We start from the raw sequence: 14,530 nt of genomic DNA, 5'->3' as shown, positions 1-14,530 counted from the left end.
AGCCAAGACTCGGTCTAAATCCAGCGTAATGGCCTTTGTCTTCAGGAAACTCCGGGCGTATGTGAAGGACCCCACATGCTGGGATGACAGCCTGGATTCTGCGTCCTAAGTAGCCCCAGCACCAGCCAACAAAGGTGCGATAGGCCAGATGTCTGCACCATCTACAGAAAAAGGACACAAAACTATTTATTTCACAATATTTTCAATCCCGAGTATTACAACTGTTGTTGATTTCCTGATAGGATAGCCCTGTGTTCTCATTATTATTGGATGTATTGTTTTATGTAAATAAATGCTTGTATATGTCAACATAAATGGATTGTGAATACCGAAAAATGTTCCACATGTCTATTAATAAGATAAAAATCAAGGTATCGCAAATACAATATATTAGACTTTGTTGTACCTATACTGTATATGTCATGTTACTGCATTAATGAAGGAATGCCTAATGAAGCAAAATAAGACATAACTAGTTTTTATTCCAACATTTTTCAAAGAACGACTTACCGATGTATTGGTCTCAGACGTGAAGGGCCATACTCGGCCCTCAGTACGTGACCGGCCATTTGTAGGGTGTACACGTTTAGGCACACAGGCTGGAACCCAGGATGTTGAGTCACGCACGGAACTTCATCAACCTCCTGCAGATGGCTCCTAACCTACAGTGAAAAACATGGTAAAGGTCATTTGAATTTACAGTTGTAAAAGTAGCCGAATACCGTAGAGACATAACTTTGGGGTCTAGCTGTGAGCTTGCTACTTGTATCTCCAAACAGCAGTTGTTTTCTGCTTCTGTTGGCATACATTCAGTGTCCACAGGGACACCTGTACAACAGGTGAAGACACCTCAAAATAAGAGTATATAAAGGCATCACTGCAATATGGCTACATCATTTCACCATTAACCTGGTGTGATGGTAGCAGGTGTTAGCTCCGTGTGTCTTGTCACAGAAGACTGCCTCAAATATTTAGCAGTTTAGTAACGGGTTAAATCAATGTGATAGAAAAATAAAGTAACTTAGCCGTGAGCAGAAGCTAGCATTAGCCACATGGTAATAACTATCAGAACCACCATCAGACTTAACTGTCACTTATAGAAATACAGCAACATTTTAACAGTAAACACATCTGTAAATATAGAAAATACATAATAAGACATATGACATTATTACTGTGCGATGAGAGGCGGGAGTAGAAACAAAAGTAGCTACCAGACGATGCTAACGTCCTGTGATGACGTAGGTTACACAACAAAACACAACGCAGAACCAACTAAGTACCGTTCACACGTACTAACCATTCAGAAACGTCCTGCTGCAGCAGCACAGTCGGTGTTTCTTTAGGAGCTTCTGGGTCCGACTCAGGGTCATAAATGTACAGCGACACGATGGGTCCTCCAAACGCCATAATGATAACAAACGTAATGCTGGTCAGTGTCCCGTTAGCCTAACACTCTCCTTCAGAGGGGCGTGGCCCAGGTGAAGGAGGCGTTGACCAGCGGAGCTCATTAACATACTGCAGCCGGAGGCCTGAAACGAAGCGTTTTGTGAGTAGCTCAGATGAGCGATTTTGAAAACCTGATATTTAGGACCACAGATCACTTTAGGTCAAAATATTTGGAATACAGTCTAGTTGGACATCTGGCAGCTGAATGACATTAAGTTAAAAATACATAATATGGGACCTTTAACTATCTTTATTTCTATCCTACTTTATGCAGGTATAAATGTGAGATTCAACAATTGAAAACTTGCATTCACTATGTGAAGATACAGTCATACAAAATATTACTCAATGTTTACTTGTAAGTTTTACTTGGACTACAAGACATTTTAACTTTGACTTAGACAACAGCATTGGTATTCCATAGTTGTTGTTTTTTATGTAAATTCAATAATATGATTTTTCATTTCAATTTAAAAAGGCATATTAAATAGCAAGCGAGGTGAATACACATTTACATGCATCACTAAGTCTAAGTCTAGTCTAAGACTAGTCTAAGACTAGTCTAAGACTAGTCTAAGACTACAAAAAAGTATTGATAATATAATACATTTACCTTCTGATCGGTTTGTCCTACCCCCTCTCAGCATTCACCATTTGTTGTTCAATTAGAATTTTAACGCAAAATCTACTATAAAACACTCTATTCTCATTTTCTTTCAATCAATCGTCCTTGCCTTGTAGTACACCAATTCGCGGGTTTAGCTTGTAAAAAATATTTTTGTTTTTAATTGGACGAGAGGAGGTCATGACGAGTGCATATTCAATGATCGGAAGCGTTCGGGTCACTTCGGCTACTTCGGTCGGCATGCTTCGGCTAAATTCCGTCGGCATGCGGAAATAGCGCACCGGCGGAAATAGCGGCGCTAGCGGAAATGGCGGTGTTAGCGAGCTGTGTTAGCGAGCGGCGTTAGCGAGCGGCGTTAGCGAACGGCGTTAGCGAGCGGCGTAAGCGAGCGATGTTAGCGAGCGATGTGAGCGGCGCTATCGAGCGACGTTAGCGAGCGGCGCTATCGAGCGAAAAAAAATTAAGTTTTAGCCTTTTTTCTGTAAAAATAACAACGCCACTGTGGCTACACAGTCTAAAAACCTTGTAGCCAATCTGGAATTTACTTCGCCCATGGCGAAGTGGCAAATGGCTAGCGCAAGCCCAGGCAATGTCTTTGCCATTCTACTTGTATTCAGAGTAACTATTTTCACTTAGTACACTTATTAAAAACACAATGACACAAATAAAATACTAAGCTGCAAACCTCCATTTTCCTATCATTTTAAGAACCAGTCAAAATATCTAGATTGCGATCCAAACTTGGATGTAATCCCCTGATGAGAGAAGGGTGACAACACTTCTTGATGAGATCTAACAATTATTGGAGCAACAGATTGGTGCAAGAGCACCACTTATACTGGATTTTACAACTCTGCTATTTAAAAAGAACTGCTACTGTGTCTGAAACAATGAATAAAAACAAAAGCAGTCGAGAGATTGAACTAATTGGAAAATTAAGATTTAGGTAGATATTAAGAAAAAAATTTCTGGTAACTGCATGATGCATCATGGGATATTCACAGATATACCAGTTGGGTCCTACATTATAGTACGTGACACATGTTTGTGGGTGTCTATTTATGAATATATGTTTACATGATGTTTCCTCTACAGACAAATCTGCTTGTTGATTTAAGGAAATCTGGAAAGCTGATGCTATAATGATCTGTCCTAAGACTTCAACCAGCTAAAAATAACATTCTGTGGGAAATAATAAAAAAATTCAAATCGTAGGTAAGACATGGTTAAATTAAGAATCATCAATTCAGGCATTATGAAACATCTGTAGCTCATCCTCTTCACCTGAGTCTCCATCTTCTGATCAATCTCCATTCTACATATTCTCTGCTTAGCCCTGAGTTCCTTCCTGGATTGTTAGCATTCATCCTACTTTCCAGCTTTCCTATGTCCTGCCTTAATACCTTGTACTGATTCTGCCTGATCCCTGGACTCAGCCTGTTGCCTGCTCATCAGATTTGTTTGCCTGTTTGGACTGATTTCCTGGCACTCTTAACTGCTTTGAATTAAAAACAAACTTTCGATTCTGCATCTGCCTTCTTTCCTGTCATACTTTTGAGTGTCATCCACTAGTTTTATCAAAAGGCGTGAGATGAGAGGTGTTGATTTTATGGTCCCAAAGGGCAACTTTTCATTAAATCAATATACATTTTACAACTTGCTGAAAATGACAACATGAAAGATTGCAAATACTTGACTAGGTTCTTACCACGACCCTCGTGTTTCAGTTGATTAAATACACTATGTCAGAAGATGTGTAAAAAGGTGTTTGCAATCTCTATTTAAGCCTTATCATGTATTGTTTGATCAGATTTTGGAAGGTAAACCTGCCTAGTCCTAACGGGGAGCACGTTCCAAGCAGAGGATATACCATAAAGATGGTTCTCATTATGGAGCTCATTCAGGGTCTCAGTATCATGAGGTGACTGGGATTGCACTAGGAAGTAGTATGACTAAGCCACTGTGGCTCAGTGTAAAAGAATTGAGTACAGTATTTTCCGCACTAGAAGGCGCACTGGACTATAAGGCGCACCCTCAATAATTTTTTTGTTTTATAGTTATTTCATATGTAAGGCGCACCGGATTATAAGGCGCACACAATAAAAAATAAATACAATTTATTTGATAAACTGCAGCGGCTGTAGTTGCGCAATCCGTCCACTAGATAGAGCCGCGCTGCTCAGGCAGTAATGATTGCATTCATGACTTCCTGACTACCTTTGAATGGCCCCTATTGTTATGTCAATAAGCCATTCTGACCCTCATCAAGGAAACCTGATCACTTGATCACTTTGTCATCTTAGAAAGAAGTCAACACGCATATTAAAAAACCTGACATTAAAAACTGGTTAAATTCATTACGAGTGCAGTCAGTGCGAACAGAGCGGATAATTTCCTGATCTGAAGTTCGAAGCAGATATTTAAGCTCCGACGTTTGTCTTTGTTTATTAATTAAATATTGTTTCGATAGATTGGTAGTCCAGTCGGAGGTGAGGTGCAGCTATTTGCTGCTATGTGTCCTAAACAAGTTTTAACTACTTTTTAATGTCAGGCTGCTGTCATGATCACTCCATTCCTGCAGTCTGCTCCACACTTTCCACTATCCCACCTCCCAGCCTGACCACACCTCCCACTGATCACCCACACCTACAGCCCATCAGCAATCAGTCCGGTATTTAAACCCACGTCTCACACTCAGTCTCTGCCAGATTGTAATCGACCGATGTCTTACTCTCCAGCGTGCTACTCCGGATTGCCTGCCCGATCACGACCCGTTTCGTCCCTGGACTCTGCCTCTCGTCTGCCTCCCAGCCAACCTACCCGCCCTTCGTCCACGGATTCTGCCTTGTCTCTCTGTGCCGGTAAACCTGACCCTCGCCTGTCCAACGACTCTGCCTCCTGTTCCAGCCCCGGTAAACTGACTAGCCTTCCGTCCCTTGACCTCGTCTCCTGCCTGCTCCCTTTCTCTGGAGTGATCCATCGTGTCTCCAGCGTGCTCCGCTGGCCTATTGGTTACCTGCCTGCCTGCCGCCTGGGAGACCCAGGTTCGACTCCCACTCCGCCTGGCCTGAAAATAAACACTGTTGAACTTAACTCCTGTCTTGCCTCTTTGTGCTGCACTTGGGTCCTGTTTGCACCCCGTGACAGTACAATCTGGCCAGTAATGGACCCAGCACACAATCCCACTTCCACGAGTCGCACAGGCAGTGTGAGCTCCCTTTCCCCAGAGGTGTCCGGCCACACTGCAGTCACTGACGTCCTCCGAGAGCATGAGGTCCGTTTCTCCACCCTGGAGAGCAAGCTCGACGCTGCCTTTGCAAACATCTTGGCCCGTCTGGATGTCATATGGGTCGGCACCTGGTCACCACCACCACCGGAGGGCACGGCGGCACAGAACGTTCCCAGTCCCTTCTCCTCTTTGGTCCGCCCTTCCAACGCCGACACATGTGCTCCTGAACCCCAGATGGGAACACCAGAACGGTATGGAGGAGATCCTGAGACCTGTGGTCCTTTTTTGACAAACTGTTCCCTGCTGTTCTCCATTCAGCCCCGCACCTTTGCTTCTGAACAAGCCAAGGTGGCTTTCACCATCAACCACCTGACGGGGCGGGCGCGACTGTGGGGCACTGCTGAGTGGGAGAGGCAGTCTCCCGCCTGTGCCTCCTTCCAGCTCTTTTCGGAGGAGTTGCGCAAGGTTTTTGGCTTGGGGTCTTCCAGGTCAGAGACGGATCGGGGACTACTGGGCATGCACCAAGGGAACCAGACAGTGGCAGATTACTCCATAGATTTTGGCACCAAGGCCAGTCAAAGCGGCTGGAACTCTACGGCCCTGGTTGCCACTTTTCTTCACGGTCTGGCGGGTTACATCAAGGATGAACTGGTTTCTCACGAGGTCCCTACTTCACTGGATGGGGTCATTGAGCTGGCGACCTGAATTGATCATCGCATCCAGGTCCGGAGGCTGGAGAGGCGCCAGGAGGCCGTCCGACATCAGTCATCAGCTTCATTTGGCCGGAACTCTCCCAGCTCACCTCCCTTGACAGGTCGGCCGTCGGAGGAGTCGGAGCCAATGGAGTTGGGTCACACCTCCCTCGCCCCAGAGGAACGCCAACGTCGTCTTCGCTCCAGGCTATGTCTGTATTGTGGGGAGGGAGGCCACATGGTAGCCACATGTTCAGCAAAAGGCCGAGCTCACCTGTAATCGGGGAGATACTGGTGAGCTCGACCAAGATGCAGTCTCCCCCCGACCAGAAACCGCTGCTCCAGGTCTGTCTTCTCCTGCCTGAGGGATCCCACTCCTTAGTTGCCCTGATAGACTCCGGTGCCCAGGCCTGCATTATCAGCGAAGAGTTGGCTCGGCAACTGAAGCTTAAACGGGTCCCTCTACCTCAGCCAGTTCCTACTCGAGCCTTGGATGGACACAAACTGGGCACCATCAGACACCATACCTCCCCAGTTCCCATGTTACTTTCAGGTAACCACCATGAACTCATTCAGTTCCACATCCTGGATCATCCTGGTCTGCCTCTCGTCCTGGGCTTCCTGTGGCTCCGGCGTCACAACCCCCACGTTGATTGGGAGGCTGGAACCATCCTGGAGTGGGGGGTTTCCTGTCACCTCACCTGCCTTCGTCAAGCGGCGGCGCCCCAGTTGTCTCCATCACCCGCCACCGACCCTCCTGACCTGACCGGCGTTCCCCCGGAATATCACGACTTCCGGCAGGTCTTCAGCAAGGCCAAGGCGTTGTCCTTGCCTCCTCACCGGCTGTACGACTGTGCCATCGACCTGCTCCCAGGCACCTCCCCTCCCAAAGGAAGGGTGTACTCCCTCTCTCAGCCAGAGCGACAGGCCATGGAGGAGTACATCAACGCCTCGTTAGCCGCCGGGATCATCCGCCCTTCCTCCTCCCCGGCCGGGGCTGGGTTCTTCTTCGTGGGGAAGAAGGACAAGTCCCTGCGCCCCTGCATTGATTACCGGGGTCTGAACGACATCACAGTAAAGAACCGGTACCCATTGCCCCTAATGACCTCTGCATTCGAACTCCTGCAAGGGGCCCGGGTATTCACCAAACTAGACCTCCGCAACGCCTACCATCTATTCCGCATTCGTGAGGGGGACGAATGGAAAACGGCCTTCAATACTCCTGTGGGACATTATGAGTATTTGGTGATGCCTTTTGGGCTCACGAACGCTGTATTCCAGACGCTGGTAAACGATGTACTCTGGGACATGCGTAACAGATTTGTTTTTGTCTACCTTGACGACATTTTGATTTTTTCCCAGTCTACCCAGGAGCATGTTCAGCATGTCAAGGCAGTCCTTAAGAGACTCCTGGAGAACTCCCTGTTTGCAAAGGCTGAGAAATGTGAGTTTCATGTTTCATCGATCTCCTTCCTAGGTTACAGCATCTCCCCAGGGAGGATCCAGATGGACTCGTCCAAGGTCTCTGCCGTCACCGAGTGGCCCACGCCAGACTCCCGAAAGCAGTTGCAACGATTCCTGGGGTTTGCCAACTTTTACCGGCGATTCATCCGCAACTACAGTTCGGTGGCGGCCCCCCTCACTGCGCTCACCAGTTCAAAGGTCTCCTTCTCCTGGACACCCGAGGCAGTCGCCGCCCTTCCGCATCCTCAAGAAACGGTTCACCACAGCCCCCATTCTTCGGATGCCGGACCCAGACCGGCAGTTCGTCGTGGAGGTGGACGCCTCGGATGTCGGGGTTTGGGGCCGTCCACTCCCAGAGGGCAATCTCCGACCAGAAGCTCCACCCCTGCGCCTACTTCTCCCGCCGCCTCTCCCCTGCCGAGCAAAACTATGACATTGGTAATCGCGAACTGTTAGCTGTTAAGCTGGCGTTGGAGGAGTGGCGGCACTGGCTGGAGGGGGCCAAACAGCCGTTCCTGGTTTGGACCGACCACAAGAACCTGGAATACATCAGCACAGCAAAACGCCTGAACTCTCGCCAGGCCCGGTGGGCCTTGTTCTTTACCCGTTTTAACTTTTCCCTTTCTTATCGCACCGGTTCTAGAAATGTCAAACCTGATGCCCTGTCCCGGCAGTTCCAGAAAGGTGAGGAGGCCACAGCGGAACCAGGGACCATTCTTCCTTCTCCCTGCGTGGTTGCCACCCTCACCTGGGGCATTGAGGAAAGAGTCCGGGCCGCCACTGAGGGCCAACCGGGACCCAGTGCCTGTCCCGATAACCGCCTGTTTGTCCCAGCTGACCTCCGCACTGAGGTTTTGGAGTGGGGTCATTCATCCAAACTGGCGTGCCATCCAGGGGCTCTCAGAACCCGGGACCTTCTTCACCAGCGTTTCTGGTGGCCGTCTCTGGAGAAGGACGTTAGGGACTTTGTTAAGGCCTGCCAGGTCTGCAACCGACACAAGGCGTCCCACCAGGCTCCTGCTGGTCTCCTGCAGCCTCTGCCCGTACCTCAGTGCCCCTGGTCTCACATCTCACTTGATTTTGTCACCGGCCTGCCAGCCTCCAAAGGTAACACTGTCATCTGCACCATTGTAGACAGGTTCAGCAAAATGTCTCATTTTGTTCCTTTGCCGAAGCTTCCCTCTGCCAAGCAGACCGCTCAACTAATAACGCAGCACATCTTTCGGATTCATGGACTGCCCCTGGATGTGGTGTCGGACCGTGGTCCCCAGTTTGCCTCTGCATTCTGGAGGGAGTTCTGTCGCTCAATTGGTGCCACCGCGAGCCTGTCCTTGGGTTTTCACCCACAAACCAACGGTCTGACGGAACGAACGAACCAGGACCTGGAGGTCGCTCTGCGCTGCATGGTCTCTCGGGAGCCCGCCTCTTGGGCTTCCCATTTGGTGTGGGTTGAGTATGCCCACAATTCGCTGACCAGCTCCGCCACCGGTCTCTCACCATTTCACTGTGTTTATGGTTACCAACCGCCTCTGTTTCCTGCCCTGGACGCCGAGGTCTCCTGCCCCTCTGCCTCTGCTCACGTCCCCCGCTGCCGTCAGGTGTGGTCCAGGGCCCGCGACACCCTACTCCGCACCGGGGAGCGCTATGCCACCGCTGCTAACCGCCACCGGACTCCTGCACCCAAATATCAGGTGGGCCAGAAGGTGTGGCTCTCCACCCGAGACCTTCCCCTGCGCATAGAGTCCAAGAAGCTGGCCCCCAGGTTTGTGGGCCCATTTCCGGTCTCTAAGGTAATCAGCCCGACAGCAGTAAAATTACTGCTGCCTTGCACTATGCAGGTTCACCCCACTTTCCATGTATCGAAACTCAAACCTGTGCATGAGAGCCCTCTGTCCCCAGCTCATCCCCCTCCACCTCCTGCCATCCAAGTGGAAGGAGGACCAGTCTACGCGGTCCGTCGCATCATTCGTTCCCGCCACCGGGGTCGCGGACTGCAGTACCTCATGGACTAGGAGGGGTACGGTCCAGAAGTGAGGTCTTGGGTCCCGGGTCGCCACATTGTGGACCCCCTGATGGTGCGCGATTTCCACCACCAACACCCGGAGCAACCAGCACCTCGGACCCATGCGTGGCCTCGTCAAGAGAAGTCCAAGGGGGACAGGCCTGCATCCATGAGGGAGGCACTTGACCCCGGGGGCATGGAGTCCTCGGGGTCCCAGGAATTCTAGCCCGCCTTCCTGTTTTCCCCCACCTCCCGCCCTGGGTCGGTTTTTGGGACGTCAAGGGCCGTCCCTTGAGGGGGGAGTCCTGTCATGATCACTCCATTCCTGCAGTCTGCTCCACACTTTCCACTATCCCACCTCCCAGCCTGACCACACCTCCCACTGATCACCCACACCTACAGCCCATCAGCAATCAGTCCGGTATTTAAACCCACGTCTCACACTCAGTCTCTGCCAGATTGTAATCGACCGATGTCTTACTCTCCAGCGTGCTACTCCGGATTGCCTGCCCGATCATGACCCGTTTCGTCCCTGGACTCTACCTGTCGTCTGCCTCCCAGCCAACCTACCCGCCCTTCGTCCACGGATTCTGCCTTGTATCTCTGTGCCGGTAAACCTGACCCTCGCCTGTCCAACGACTCTGCCTCCTGTTCCAGCCCCGGTAAACTGACTAGCCTTGCGTCCCTTGACCTCGTCTCCTACCTGCTCCCTTTCTCTGGAGTGATCCATCGTGTCTCCAGCGTGCTCCGCTGGCCTATTAGTTACCTGCTTGCCTGCCGCCTGGGAGACCCAGGTTCGACTCCCACTCCGCCCGGCCTGAAAATAAACACTGTTGAACTTAACTCCTGTCTTGCCTCTTTGTGCTGCACTTGGGTCCTGTTCGCACCCCGTGACACCTGCTAATTTACTGGCAAATATCACACTGTTTTACTCCTAGAACTGACTTTAACGTCGGTGTCTCACCGCCGTGAATCTCACAGCACGTCGCTGCAGACAGAATACACAAGCCTGAATGCGCCCCTTCGCCGCCCGCCCAGAGCTATCAACTACATTTGTAAATAAATTGCAGCACACCCGTTGGCACCTTTGTCTAGCAGTGACTGCTCTTGAAATTTCAGAAAAGGCTGGAAGTTCAGCTTTGAGGGTCTTTCATTCACCTTTATGCCAGTTTCTCCGTGTGTTTCCACAGACTAATAGAATGGACCGTCACTAGATTCCAGATGACAACACAATGGCATTTTTAAGACCAATTAAGTTGAAAGTGGGTTAGTTCCGACGCCAAATAGTAAGGAAATACTGAGATCAGTCAGTCAGTCAAACTTTATTAAAGGAATTGTTGAAAGTTCCTTATGTTTTGCTACATAATCACCGGTGCTCCTACAGTCTGCTCCACCGTCTGAGAGCAGCTCAGTCAGAGCCGGGACTTCGGTGATGCCCCTTGACTACCATTGTTAGGGGGCGTAGGCCCTAGTGCCTTGTGAGGGTGCTCCTCTGGTGGCGGAGTGTGGCATGACTGGTGACCAGACTGCCGGCTTTTTTTCAGAGATAATGTTTTTAACCAATATTAATATGAATATTAATCCATATATAAGATGCACTGGATTATAAGGCGCACTACGGGTTTATGAGAAAATTTTAGGCTTTTAGGTGCGCTTTATAGTGCTGCAAATACGGTAAGTCACAAAAAGCCACATTCTGTGTCCAGGACAGCGGCGGAGCACGCCATGCCAATACCCCACAGGGAGGGTCCGGGGGGCATCCCCTGGGAAATTTTTTAGAAAATGGGGTTGTTTTCCTGCATTCTGCTGCATTCTAAAGGCAAAATCTTCTGTTCAGTTTACCTACACAAATACACTAAATTCAACAGTTCAAGCTTAACTATCTTTATTTCTATCCTACTTTATGCAGGTATAAATGTGAGATTCAACAATTGAAAACTTGCATTCACTATGTGAAGATACAGTCATACAAAATATTACTCAATGTTTACTTGTAAGTTCTACTTGGACTAGAAGACATTTTGACTTAGACACTGTGATTTCAATAATTTGGATTCTTAGTGAGATATGAGACATAGCACAAATTAAAAGTATTGATGATATCTTTCATTTACCTTCTGATCGGTCTGTCACCACTCTTACCCCATCTCAGCAGTCACCATTTGTTGTTCAATTAAAATTTTAACACAAAATCTACCATAAAACACTCTATTCTAATTTTCTTTCAATCGATCATCCTCGCCTTGTCATACACCAATTCCTTATTTTTTCGTTGGACGAAAGGAGGTCATGACCCGAGTGCATATTTAAAGGGACAATAAAGTTAATTTTAAGTGACATACTGTATATGTTATTCATCGTTATGAAAAATTGAAGAAAAAAATCAATTTTATGTGTGTAGCATCATCTGTTTGGTTAAAAAAGCTTAAAATCTGCACCGCAGCAGCTTCCGCATTCAGTGGTCACGTGGGTGTCATACATCACTGGGGCAAAAACATAGCTTGGCAGCCATAAGAAACAGTACAATTCTGGAGGCGATTAACACCAAAAGTATCATGGTTACCTGCGTGGTGAACGGTTGTGTCAACAGAACAGCAAAAAGATGTGAAGAAAAGGACCTGTTGTGCTTTAGAATACCTTCTGGAAAGGTATCGTGCTACAAATGCTAACGCGCTAGCCCGTCAATGGGATTGTCCATATTATGTTATTGAGCTAACCGCCATTTGTTACTATTGGACTGAGTGAATTTAGTGAATCTATTTGAAAGTAGCGTCTTTTTGCTGTTCTGTTGACACAACCGTTCACCGCGCAGGTAACCATGATATTTTTGGTTTGTATAGCTCTACCACATACGCTCTATGCAGCTCCTTTACGTAGAAAGGAGTCAGCTGAGGTGGTTTGGGCAGCTGGCGCAGATGCCACCAGGTCGTCTCACTAGGGAGGTGGTCCTGGCACGTCCAGCTGGGAAGAGACCTCAGGGCAGACCCAGGACCATGTGGAGGGATTATATCTTAACACTGGCTTAGGAACGCCCTAGGATCCCCCAGTCAGAGCTAGTTGATGTGGCCGAGGAAAGGGAAGTTTGAGGTTCCCCATTAAAGCTGCTACCCCTGCGACCCAACTCCAGATAATGCGGACGAAGATGAGATAGCTCTACCACATTTGTAGGGTTGAAACGTTTAGGCTCTCCCTCCTCTGGTGGAAAGTTGAATTGAAATTGAGTTGACTTCTTTAGAATGTTTAAACGCCTTCCAAACCTGTGACAAGAGCTTGGCTCTCTCTTTCAGAATGCTGGACTAAGATGATTAAAGGCATAATCAATCAACCTTTATTTATATAGCGCTTAATCGTATCAGCAGACATTTCAAAGCGCTTTAACAGCCAGAGAAACCCGACAGGATCCTCCAGAACAAGCATAAGCGACAACGGCAGTTCAAAACTCAGCATCCTTCTACCAGTATATTCACTATCTCTCCCCTGGACATGACCAAACCATCTCAGTGACACTGTCTCTAGACCAAACAATATCGCTGGTCTCACCACAGTTTTGTACACCTTTCCTTTCATTTTAGCTGAAACTCTTCTATCACACATCACACCTGACACTTTTCTCCACCCGTTCCATCCTGCCTGTACACGCTTCTTCACCTCTTTTCCACACTCTCCATTGCTCTGGACTGTTGACCCTAAGTACTTAAAATCCTCCACCTTCTTGATCTCTTCTCCCTGTAACCTCACTCTTCCACTTGGGTCCCTCTCATTCACACACATGTATTCTGTCTTACTGCGGCTAACCTTCATTCCTCTCCTTCCCAGGACAAACCTCCACCTCCCTAGTTTCTCCTCCACCTGTTCCCTGCTCTCACTGCAGATCACTATGTCATCTGCAAACATCCTAGTCCATGGAGATTCCTGTCTAACCTCTTCTGTCAGCCTGTCCATCACCATAGCGAACAAGAAGGGGCTCAGATGCAGTCCCGCCTCCACCTTGAGCTCCTCTGTCACACCTACAGCACACCTCACCACTGTCTTACTGCCCTCATGCATGTCCTGCACCGCTCTAACATACTTCTCTGCCACTCCAGACTTCCTCATACAATACCACAGTTGCTCTCTGGGCACCATGTCATAAGCTTTGTACAAAAACACAATGCAGCTCCCTCTGGCCTTGTCTGTACTTCTCTATTAACATCCTCAAAGCAAATACAGTCAAACCTCGGCTTTCGAACGCTTCTGTTCTTGACCAAATCGGTGTTCGACCAGAAAATCCAAGAATTTTACGTCTCTGAACTCGACCAAAATTCGGCTCTCGACCAAACCGAAAGAAGCCAAGTGTACCTGAATGCGACTCACTCGGGAGCTGAGCGAACTGGAATGCCCAGGATGCTTCCTCCATAGCGCATTCGTGTTTAAAGTTCGATAGGATATCTTTTATTAAAATAAAACACAGTGTCTATTTCTACCCCTTTTTATTTATGGCAAACAGTGCAGTTTATGGTGTAAAATAGTTAAAAAAAACTTAGAAAAAGTTGTTTTTTAGACTTGGAACGGATTGAAATTATTTACATTAATTATAATGGGAAAAATAGTTTCGGATCTCGAACAACTCGCTTTTCGAACAGCCTTCTGGAACGGATTATGTTCGAAAACCCACGGTTGACTGTACTGCATCTGTAGTACTCTTTTTTGGCATGAAACCATACTGCTGCTCACAGATGAGCCCTTAGTCTAGCTTCAACTACTCTTTCCCATAACTTCATTGTATGGCTCATCAGCTTTATTCCTCTGTAGTTGTCACAACTCTGCACATCTCCCGTGTTCTTAAAAATGGGCACCAGCACACATCTCCTCCATTCCTCAGGCATCTTCTCACTATGTAAGATCCTGTTGAACAACCCAGTCAGAAACTCTACTACCACCTCTCCTAGACACTTCCATACCTCCACAGGTATATCATCAGAACTGACTGCCTTTCCACTCTTCATCCTCTTCAATGCCCTCCTCATTTCATCCTGACTAATCTTTGCTACTTCCTGGTCCACAACAGCCACCTCTTCTAGTCTTTGTTC

General features: G+C 48.1%; 1 protein-coding gene and 1 long non-coding RNA gene across 2 annotated transcripts in view; both read right to left on the bottom strand.

Moving 5' to 3' along the window:
- The window catches only part of atp1a3a (ATPase Na+/K+ transporting subunit alpha 3a), a 57,270-nt gene that overhangs the window by 26,811 nt on the left and 15,929 nt on the right, over nt 1-14,530 (bottom strand). The window lies entirely within an intron of this gene.
- LOC137607853 (uncharacterized) lies at nt 29-1,688 on the bottom strand. The gene is made up of 3 exons (XR_011038049.1): nt 1,301-1,688; nt 511-662; nt 29-161 (listed from the first exon to the last, which is right to left on the bottom strand). It is a non-coding gene; the product is annotated as an uncharacterized lncRNA (long non-coding RNA).

Source organism: Antennarius striatus, chromosome 14 (genome assembly GCF_040054535.1).
Source record: "Antennarius striatus isolate MH-2024 chromosome 14, ASM4005453v1, whole genome shotgun sequence".
In the NCBI taxonomy this organism is placed as follows: domain Eukaryota; kingdom Metazoa; phylum Chordata; class Actinopteri; order Lophiiformes; family Antennariidae; genus Antennarius; species Antennarius striatus.
The sequence above is the reverse complement of the archived record's forward strand: the minus strand, read 5'-3'. Positions and strand labels throughout refer to the sequence as shown.